Raw genomic sequence first — 12,303 nt, 5'->3', positions numbered from 1 at the left:
GGCAAGTTTCAAGCACGACGAAGATTAGCAAGGTAGTAAATTGCAGCGATTGACTATGTCAGCCCAATAGAATTTATACTTTATTGTCTAGTAGTTGAGCTTCTGGCAGTCTAGTGTCGTATAGAGAAAGCTCGTTCTGTGGGTCCAAGAACTTGGATGAGAGATGAAGTGTTCTTATGCGATATGAGTCCTTATGTAAACATACACATATACATATTTCGCCTCTGTAAGCACTGCGGAAGGAAGGTTGTGCAATGCATCGTTCGGTCGTTCTGAATTTTTCCGAAGAGAACTTTCAGTTCGGTGCCGCTTTGGATAAAAAGATAGCGAACTTGTTTTTCTATTTATAACGCCTTAAAACATTCCGATAGGAATAACTTGGTATCCGCCGTGAACTGAGCATACCTTCTACACTGGTGATAAATTACTTTTTTTTTTTTGTTTGATACCAGTAATGCAACCGCATTGTGGAGCACCGTTAGGAATGGTCCTCGATAGTACCTGCTTAATGATGGGTGTGAGAGACATAAATATCCAGATGAAAGTTAAACTTTTCTTGTGGCCGCTTTGTTGTAGATAACTCGACTTCGGCAGTCATGACCAAGGCGCGAGGTGGACCTGTCTCTCACAATCTTATTTGTGTAATATAATGGCAATGGAATCATTGCACTAAAGCGCTTCGGGTGGCCAGTGACAAAAGTAGATAATACGAAGAATCATTCCACTTTATTATAGTAGTATTAGCAATTATAGTTTGTAACTATTTTACCGTCAGGTATCTACAGCTATGAAGTGTGTATTTTCGAAACTGACAGCCCAAACTGACTTTACGCTTAGAGAATCATCAAACTACGACAAATGTTATCAGCGTGAAACTGAACAGTTACGTTTCATATGTCTTAAAGAAAAACGAAGGGAACGAACACGGATATTATAACAGTCACCTGCCACTAATTATCTTGAAGCTTTGGAAAAGAATATTCTTAAATACCATTCATTAGGAAGGATGGGGCTGCACGAGACATTATTCTTGACATTTTTGCTGTAAACAACTGGTACTGTGCGAGGACGATAAATATCAATATATTCGCCGAGAATTCTTTTACTATGGGAGTCAGAATGGCGTACTATAATTAATTTTTGAGGAAAAATATATATAAATTGAAAGCCCTTATGTTATAGGCCCTATGTTCGTTGGATCAGAGACGGGGACCACTTCATGCAAAAAAAGTTAATAATTTTACCAAGCTAAAAGGAAAGTACTTTCCTTCTTAGAAGGGATTGTGATTACGGCAAGAAATGACGATATTTTATAACTAGCCGCCGCCAAACTAGATAGGTCAAAGGTTACGATCCGTCAGCTGGGCAGTGTTATAGAACGTTGTTTTATTGCCGCAATGCTGGACATCAACGAATTGTACTTCGGAAAAAACTTCGCGCGTCCGTTTTCTGAAGCCAACCTGATGGCACTGAACCTTACACGCCCATCGTGGTTATGTATGATTCCGGTACAAATATTGGATATTCGCGGTGGATTCTAATTTACAATAGTGATCATCTGTAACGATAGTATTGTTTTATGCGTCTTGTCAAGTTGTTAACATTTCTTTCAAAGGCAACCAAATGAGTTATGTTGTCGTTGACTGGTGCTAAAATACGATATCTTAGTTTGGCTTCTCGTATACACATCTCTATCACATCGCTTTCTAGCTGGGTTGTACTCTGAGGATACTTAGTCCTTAAATTCCCCCGTAAAATATCTGATTTCATATATGCTTGAAATAAAATAACTCGTGGAGTCCCACCCCGTCTTCGCTTATGTAATATAACTCAATGTAATAATGTAACTTTATAAAATACACCATGCTTTCTGCTTGAAACTGTTATATCGAACAAAGGGGCTATTTCGCTTCTTTATCGTTTACTGAAATACGAAAAATAAAATCTCTGCCTTTTAAAATTTATATAATAAAGAAAATTCACTAACCCAAACCGCGCTGGACTTCTGGCCCGTATGAATTTCGAACACTGTAGAAGTTTGAGAGTATTCAAATGGAGCGTTTGCTCGGTTCTGACTGGCTCATATAGCCCCTATCTCGTATCGCCCACCTTATATATAGAACACTAAAATAACAGTTCTTTTACTATAGCACTCAAAGTATTCTGAATTTTTAGAAAAATACCCAATTGTGCCGACCAGCGGCGTGGTATATGTTTGGATTCTGGGATAGTAGATTTCGTTCTATGTGAACGCCGAATCTCCCTGGCTATATGTTAGACTAATTATAGTTTCATGTCAATCGCCGTCTTTTACGATAAAATCCATCGTTATACATATATTTTACTGATGATATATTTAAGGTACACTAAGTAATACATTCAAGCTTCAAGGTTCTTAAGCACCTATTATTTCGCCTTAATTATCACCTCTAGTAAGTTTGTTCACAAGGCAATATAGCTTCGTTCTACTACAAGTAAAACTCGAATCTTCACTCTTATGGTACGCACCAGGTTTGCAATTTTAATGTCTTTGGGGAGCTCATTCGCAAAAGACGTGACACGGTAACAATGCCCGTTCATCATTAACTTGATAATCTAGGGTCTATCGACGAGGTAAGAACTGCATCAAACAATGGTAAGTAACACTCACTGCTATTTCTGCTCGGGGCAAAAAAAAACGAGAAAGTTCAAGAAGGAATCGGCCACTCTTAAAAAGCCCTGAAAAAAACCTATGTAGATGTTGGGGATTTAAAATTAAGAAATTTTGGCGCATGAGTCACTTAAGGCTAGTACCATTCTTAGCCATACATATAATGCTTCTGTAGTTTCTCTGTAGGACTGAATACGTTGATACTGAATAGTTTGTTAGCAAAGAGCGGATAGCTGCACCTTCAATAGAATGCTCTTTAATAGATAGGTGCTAAAGTGGTGGATAAAGATCACCCTGTTCCAGGTAAGCTTTCTTCTTTCGTCTTGGCAGGTTTTTGAAGCAATGCGAACAAACACCGTGCCGAAACGGAGCGGAGGTGGACAAGCATAGGAAAACAACTAATAGTTTTCCGTATAGCCGAATCAGATCCGCTGTAGAAACGTTAACAACCGTTACACCTCACCGTTGCAAAAATGCGTTGTCAACCCGTAGAAATGCCAACAAAAATCTGATCAACGCCACTGTTCATACCTATTGATTTGAGGCTTTTCGTACGAAAATCCCCCATATATCAAAAGTATTTATCAAAAATGTTTATGTCACCACCAGTCACCGATGTCTTTGGCGGACGCCAAACGGGGAACGTAAATACAGTTCTACCTGTATCTTACAATAGTCTTTGTTCAGACTAGTTACATTTTCTGTATACGTTAAAACCGATGATGCTTAAGCTCTCAGCTCCAGTGTCTCGAACTATTTTTACTCTGCGATTTTAGACGGTCCAGTTTTAAACCACACAGATATTAGACGAGTCTACAAACCGGCTCGAGTCATATGAATCCGACAATTTACGTTGCCAAGATACATTGCATTAAATAAAACTACCCAAACTAATTGATTTGATCTAATGAATCATTGACGCTGCTCGCTTATCGCGCTGGCATGGAAGGCAACGCAACACGCTGCCGACAATATGTGCCATATGTAAGGAATAAGCTTGGCAGCAACTACCCAATGAATATACACTTGGGGGAAGCAAAATATCACTCCATCGAAAATAACAAGGCGCTATTTGTCAATCTAGTCTCACAAACTTTCGATCAGATTTCACAGTTCGCAAGTTACCTGGCTTACACAAGTTGTCCTAGTTTTCAACTAACAAAGCAGTATTTTCAAAAACCCTTTGGGTGGCAAAGAAATGTCTAGCTTAAAAGTTAAGTCAAAGTAACTATTGTATCTTGACTTTAATTGCCAGAAAGCCAAGGGCCTATTTAGTTAGCTAATTAGATTAAAATGTAAGAAAAAAAAATCTAACCCTGCCTACAATTTTACCGAAACAGTTTTTTCTGCATGGTATTAATTCTGCTGATTTTGATTATCACATAAAAAAAAAAAAACACTACTACGAATTGCATAACTAGCCTGATAGAAGCTAGAGTGAAACAATGGTTAACAGCTTTATTTATTTTACACTAATATAATACAATTTACTATGCGAATAGATGTTCATTTATAGATTATTACTAGGGTGTTTGATGGAACATACTGGAAAGGAGCGTTTTGAGTCCAAACTAAATGCAGGGCATTCTAGCAGACCTTAAAGGGACCTTTGGGTTTTATAGTCACAACTAAATAACATATCGCCTTCACATGGCTCGTCAATGGGTCCTCTTAATTATATGGGCTTAAAAAAGTTCAGTCTAGCTTTGCTCAGTTCGAAGCACTCTTTGGTAATACATTGTCTCAAGCCGTTAGAGCGTTACCTGCTGCTACATTATGTTCGGACCCGGAGTTGTAGCACCTCTTTCTAATCTAATATTTCTTATATCAATTATAGCGTTTATGTTCTCCCTGTATTTTGAGACAACTATGGAGCATGTTCTACAACAATATCTGCACGATACAAACAATAGCATGATCCTTTAACACCAATTGAACGCTGTCGGACGACGTTACATTATAACATATAGAATACGCGATTGAAAACCTATGAACATTTTAAGCCTCCCTATCAGAACGAATTCGCTCGTTGTCGATACCACCAAGAACAGGCTTTATTCCCTCTCGAAAGTTTTGATTATCTTCCTTCCGGTTTCAACGACAATATAACACGAGCGCACTCAATCAGTCCGACTTCATGTCCTCAAGTTTTATCCGTCTCCATTTGTCTGCCTAGCTGTCTCGCCTCTATCTAGCAATACCCGTAGATGCGCATATCTATATGCAGAGTTTGGTCTGGTGAGGTTCAGGGTTTATCGATGAGGGTGAGTTATCGAGTCAGCGACGAAAGAACATTGAATATGTCATCTGCAATCAGCATCATTTCAAATCAACAGATCAAATAGCGTCATATCTGCTTGCCGAAGTTGAAACCAGTGTCCATTGGCGTTCATAAAAAATCACGATGCCTGCTACTGATAAAGCATCTCTCTCTCTCTCTCTCTCTCTCTCTCACACATGACGCACGTAAATAATGCATGCTGGATCAAACCAGTTTTCTTGCTCGTGCTACAGCCGAAATTGGCTCTAAAATTTTATGCCAAACTAGCGTATACTCCAATGTGAGATAATCTGAACCGTCACTAATGAATCCGCTTTAAAGCTCTTCCGTGCCTATTTCAGTCGAAAGACCAGCCGATTTACGTGCCATCAGGACCGAATAAATTACTATCTGTAATTGTATTAAAACGTCCCAAAAAAGTATGCACCGCATAACGGGTCTTAGCACTCTAATTGATATTTCATTGGAAATCAGAGTAGGTTTTGAGTAAACAATATGCTAACAAATGGTGCATACTATCAGCAAAGATAATACGGGTCGAAAAAATGCCGACAGAATGCGACACAAAAGATAATTTCGGGGCATAAAATTACATAAGCACAATTAGTCAGCCTAACTGCACTTACAGGGTAGCTACCAATCAACGTGTCACCACCATATTTCTGCAGGTACAGTAACTCTTTCTCTTGCTAGCAGTAACTAACTAACTTTAGTAAAAGAAGTCCGTCTTTAGTGAGGAGCACGATCTATTTTAATTGTACTATTTAATTTTAAAAATAATAAAATAGGACGTAGCAATGCCATGCTGGTGGTAGAGCATCAGACGGATCAGTTGGACGAAGAAGACTTGATATCCATGGATTTACTGTGGTTATATTATAAAAGTGAGGTGTACACCAAAAAACCAACGGCACTAAAAGATTTCAAAGCGGCAATGTACCACAAGGCCAAATAAGATATTAAATGCCTTGCAGCCTCAGCAGCGCATCGAGCAAAACGGTAATAGACTTCAGTATCAGACAGAGCAGAAAAAAATGTATGTAGATTTCTTTAGAATTGAAATCTTAATTGTGTGTATATAAAAACTGAAGTTATAATTATTTAAACGATATTACTGATGAAACTATTTTGTAGGTCGCAATATGTAGCTCTGACCAAAGTCTAAATTCACTGTACGAAAAGCTAAATTGTGATAATTGTTTGCGTGGACGTTTGTCAATAATCTGTAGTAATGGAAGCTGATCATTAATACTAAAAAAAAGCCGTACTGTTATGTATGAGCGGCAGTTGACATTATCTTTATATTTGATCTGAACTAGATATGCCAACATCGCTAGATCATAATTTTGTTGAATTTAATTTGTTACTATTGATTATAAGTCATCACTCTTTTTTTTTTTATTAATTCTATATTCTTTAGTTATTTATTTTTTTTTTTAGTTGCAGTTGTTTTTAATGGCTTTTTCCGTCGGACTGAAACCTGTGAGCATTTTCAATCTGCCTAAATACGTTTTTGCATGCGGTGTGAGGCGGACTTGGAGGTAGCTATCGTTTTCTTTTGCAAAGACAGCAAATATCGAAGCACTTCGTTCTAGTCCCACGTCTTAGCTGATCGTGAAGCGTCGAAGAACATCAAGTTTTCTCTCTTAGAACGACCCACTTGGTTCCTAACTATGTAACATTTGCTGGCCACTCATACACACAACTAACGTCACGGTTAAATGGCCGCATTTTCAAGTTAAAAGAATATTATCATATCTTCGCATTTTTTTGTTTGTCGTAATCTTGATCCTGATTTTCTATGATCTTTCAACGCAATTCTGCAGAAAAGGCTGGAAATCAAATGAATTACACTCATTTAGCCAAAACTTCATGTCTAGTATGTGGTAAGTTATTCGATAGCCTACCTGCTCCCGAAGACGGTTCCTTTTAAGGCAGAAACAAATAAAATGATAGACTAATCTGAACAAATGTCTCGCTCTAGCCGATTGAGCCGCTGAAGAGAACCATTGAAATGACACGTGAGGTTTTGGTTGGGTATCAATTTATCTACAGAAACAAATAACTAGAGAATTTTCTTCTTTTTTATTTAAATGACAATCAGTCAGCTGTTTTGGTCATCTAAATAAACGAAACTGAACGTTTAGGGTCTGCTCTAGGTAATCACTTTGTAAACTTGACACATCTACTAATATCATATTAGGAGTAAACCATCGCCGCACGTGGTGCTGAGTCCAGCATCTAACATTTCAACATTTCGTGTTTTATAACCAAAGACGCATTTTTCTATAATTGTTGTTGTTGTTTTCCGCTGGTTACATATGAATGTCTGGCATTTATTTCAAAGAGATATTGCTACATACTTACTCTACTTTGTACAATTATGATCAATCGGACAGCGTATTTGTTGAGTGCGCTCAAGCTCATATGGCTCGAGTCTTCCCGCAATGGTTTATCGTATGTCCTTTTTTACGTCGCCATCTCCAATGTAATTAACGATACGTGTATAGATGCCTGTTCGCTTGCTGCTGTGTTCAGGCTCATCGCAGGCATTCTGCAGGTGCGAGGTCAGAATTTTCTGCTGTGGTGGTAATATTAGGCGGTTGCCTGTTTGCCTGCCACGACTGGCTTAAACAATGACAGCCATCACAACAGCGATAGCTGCTGTTGGAGCAGCAGCGACTATCGACGTCAGCTTGCTGCGTCGTCGTTGCGGCTGACGGCGTGGGCAGTCGGGTTGGAGGTTCGAGGGAGAGGGGAAGAGTGAGTAAGGTCAGCTTAAACGAACGTGCGGAAATGGCCCCTGATCAGTCTGCGCAATTTGTCTTGATTTCTTCGCCTGCCCCTAACCTAAGGCGGGTGAGGCTTGCGATGGGATTCGGCGACCGCCATAACAAAGAAGACGTTTTTGTGAATTGGCAACATTTGCTTCAGCAGTGATTGCTATCATACTTCAGACTGGTCGAGTATCCGTACATGTTCCAAGAACGAGGGCAAACTCGACGCCAACCAAGGCGAAAAACAACTACTCGTCCGCCGTATCAACTGAACAATCAGCAAGCCTTGAGCTTCGCTTCTCCATTTAGTACTTTTCTGTTTTTCAAAATTCTAATATATTCAAGGATAATGCGGATGTTGTGTCCTCGTATGACCACAAACTTTATGGCGTTTGGGTAATAAAGTAGAAATTTAGTGATTGCAATAACGATGTAAACGTTCCATAATTCGACATTGAACCTCTCGGTGCACTTTACACCCTCCCATAATTCTGTGTCCGATCACTGGTTGCTGTGGTTTCGTTCGTATACCGTGTGAGGATCAACGCGGAGGGTAAGATCTCTCCGTCATCCTTGCCTGAGCAGTGGCAATGGCATCAGCAACGATAATCCAGTTGGGTTGTTCCGTTAACGTTAATATCAACCTTCTCCCTTCATCCTGGCATCATTCCACTGTAACCCATTCCTGGCGCCCGCCAGATGGCGTCGTGTCATCTCATGAGCCTCAGCATAGCTTGTATGTAACATAAACATGGATGAATCTTACGTACGTACGTAAGTGTCCTGCTAATATATTTGACATTCTTGCGTTTTATCCATAAGCTCGGATTGTATGAAACTATTAGTGAGTAATTAACTATTTATATAACAGCTGTCTAAGATGTGAATTGGTACTTTTTGTGAACCTCGCTACAAAAGATAAGGCTGCTTCATATATAGTCCAGCTTATCAACCCGTAACCTAATCTATATTAAACAATCAGTCCATAACTGGCTATGATTCAAACCCTATTCAAAAACAGAATTAAACAAAAAAAAAAACAGGTTAATAGTATTTCCGGCCAAAATTGTCACAGAAAACTAACTATTTTTGTCTCGTAACCAAGTAACCAGGGGCAAACACTACAAGAATACCCGTTCGTCGAATTCAATGCCCCGTTCAGCGAAGGACACATCTCAAAATAATACTAAACTGATCATAGTGGGGGATGACTTAGCAACAGACTCATTATAAGGTACACATTTCCACAATCAAAAACTTCATCTACCAATGGCGAGCGTTGCTTATAAAAACGTATATAAATTTAGTATGTCAATTTTCCATATTCTGTGACTTGTTTTTGGCCTTCTATTTTTTCTGTTCTTATTTCTATCAGCTCACTACGCTTAGGACTTAATTTGTTGTCGAGTAACGTTTTCTCAAGCCCTCCAATCCAAAGCTTAACAACGGAAAATTTAATCGCCTCGCGGCATCTCAGGCAGCCTAATCAGGTTTTGGTCACTAGACCCCGCCGAGCGACATGATCCCTTCCATTGCGATTATCTGGATGGCAGATTTATCGAAGCAAATCATACATTACCTTAACTAATATATACCCAAATTTCTGCACAATTATATCTTTCTTAATTATATATATATATATATATATTATGCCGTTTTCTTGTGTTGCTTAAAATTTTCGTATTTTTCCATATTCGATTCAAGAAGCAAAACTTACGTATTCGCTCATCGTTACAAGACCCGCTCGTTCCGTTTAGAGTTGCTCGCGCTATAGAGTTATGAAAATTGATTACTATATAACGTTTAACAGAGCTTCTATTTAACAAGACTGGAGCCAGTTTACAGTTGATGTTTCACTTTGTATGCCTATCTTATTTAAACTCAGGCTTATTGCTTGTCTTCGTTGCTATATTTGTAAATTAATCCGTCTACGTTCTACTTCTACAAAGATGAGGGTTAACTTCAGTCGATCAATTCTTTTTCATATTTATCATATTTCGATAGAAATAAGCTTCTTTAATCCCCGTTAGATCAGAAAGACTTAGATTTTTTTTTACGAACGTCTGTAAACACAACTGTAAGCGTCGTTAGTTATGGAACTTTTTTTTAGTTTTTCAGCTTACAAGTTTCACTGTTGCTTTGTCGACTCGGCTTATTATCTTCAGTAATTAACAACAGTGTAACATATTTCACCTGAGACAAGCAGGCCATTTGTAGAAAGGGCAGAAACAGTGTTGTCCTCAACGAACGGGTCTGGACTTAACCGAAAACAATCACGATGACTGATTCGTGAACAGCGCTCGTTGCCGAGCTTCGGAATCTACGAGCTTCTACAGTTTTACTTTGATTTAAAATATGTACCTACTGCAGAATACATGTTAAATTGAACTTCTATCATACTAACGCTGTTATCTATATAATAGCCTATAACAGATACTGTACCTTAATTGTACCGTCATTTAAACTAGGTACACGAATATATAAATATATATATACGTATGAGTCTGCGTAAATAGTGAATTGAATGATCAACAACGTTTTTGCTATTATGTCCTTTATTATTCACTCATTTGACATTTGACATATCTGGTTTTTAAAAACATTTGATTTAATGTAGATTTCACTTTGTAGCATCGTTTTTTCTATCGCAAATTTTATATCTCGTTGTCTACTGGACCCTATAAGACACAAAAGGAAAAAAAGAAGGAAAGAAAAGCTTGTAATTATCTCTTGAATTTAATATTATATCAATATTCATTTTTTATTGTGCAGCTGGCATCTTCTTGTGGTTTTAATCCTCTTATAAACCCAGCTACTTTCCATTCGTGGGTGATCTAAAAACACTAGTGTTTGCTGTTGTTGGATTGCATCAGATAGAGAAAACAACGCCGCAGAAGACCATATGTCCGCAGTTTATCGCGTCATCTATATTACTAAGGAGAAAAGTCCGAGCGAACGGGATCATGGCGGCGAGGAAAATAATGTCAGAATTGGGTAGCAATTGGCCGTTTTACGGAAGAATCTTAAAGCTGAGCACAATGTCACATATCACCGTCACATTTGGATAGCCCTATTGATGAGGATGTCGCATATTTACTTCTATAAACTAGCATCGTAGCTCAGCTTTCACTGCCATATTCCGTATGACGCCTGATAGCTCTGATGCCAGCAGGATGGCGGGTTATATTTCTTCGTCGTCATCGTTCTGCCAGCGTGTCATACTAAGCCATGTTGATGAACGATACAAAGTGACTTATTGTGTGACAGGAGAAAGTATACAACGTAGAAAGCAAGATAAATAAAATAGGAATCTTATTCTGTTCAAGAATTGGTCAAAACTTGACTATGTTTTTGCAAGCGAACCTAAATGTATATATAAAAACGCCGCTGAAGAAAGAACGACGCTTGTTGGGTGCCCTGCTAGTATGATGCGCCATTTTCGGGGTACTTTAAGGGACTATATCAAAAAGCAGAAGCTAAATGACCTAAATGATATGAAGCGCAGGGTCATAATGAACGTGTAGATCTGGCGCAGAAACAAACAAACAAATATACCTACAAAAGCTGTATTTTGCCCTTTCGAACAAAGAGCAGAACATCACCTTTAGGCCACAACCAAGTAAAAAAAAAAACCACCGGCCCATATGTACCAACCATTCAGCAGTTCGCTGCCAACGTTATCCTAGACTATTTTGAAAGAAGGCGGACTTTTTCTCAGCGAGTCGAATAGCAACAGTTTCGGGGCGGACAGAAAGCCATATGTGCTTAAAATATTTAGCTATTTAATTATTTGTGCTGGTACCTCACGAAATTTCCATGTCAATTCAGAGTTGGCTATTGACGCAAAAGTTTAATATATCACATCCGGGACAGTATCTTACTCAAAGATTAGCTCAAGACTAGTCGCCATTGACTATCGAGGCCTCCTCGACTCTACGTACCAGACGCCCTAGTTAGCAAATGAGACAACAAATGCCTTGGCAGATGCTTGCTAGATCATTTGAAAGACCGTACCGGCATAAAGGATCGTACTCTAAGGCCATTCCGTGAGAACTGCTATAATAATAGAGAATGGCAGCTGAGCTTTATCGGCGAAAAGATACCCCATTGACAATCGTACTCGAAAGCTCTTTCGAAAACGTTGGATATTCAATTTTTTCTCATCTCTGAGAATAAATGCCGTAACTCGGTGTGGTCTTCTTCCAGATCCTGATGTGCGAACCAGGTACGGCAGCCGATAATGCTTTGTAAGCGTATCTCATGAGTTTATCAGTGTCAATTCTAGTGTTACAAGCTGACAATGATGGTAAAACATCTTTTTGGACTCAACCGATTCTCTACGAAAGCGTATTGTTTCTAATCAAAAATATTCAGGGTTCGCAGGCCCTGTCAAGGGTGTCCTTTTCAGTAAAGTACGTAAGTTGGGCCATAACTGGTTAGCAAAGTATCCAAATGTCTTACGCGTGGCTTGACAGTTTTTGGATGAAGGTACGGTTGGTAATGGAGTCTTAGACCAGATCGTACTACAAGTGTAACGGCCATAAAAATCGAGCTTTTATAGAATCGAGTTAGTTCAAGAAACCTTCTAAAGATCC

Source organism: Varroa destructor, unplaced genomic scaffold (assembly GCF_002443255.2).
Source record: "Varroa destructor unplaced genomic scaffold, Vdes_3.0 BEIS01000004.1, whole genome shotgun sequence".
NCBI lineage: Eukaryota > Metazoa > Arthropoda > Arachnida > Mesostigmata > Varroidae > Varroa > Varroa destructor.
This window is presented reverse-complemented; position numbering follows the sequence as displayed.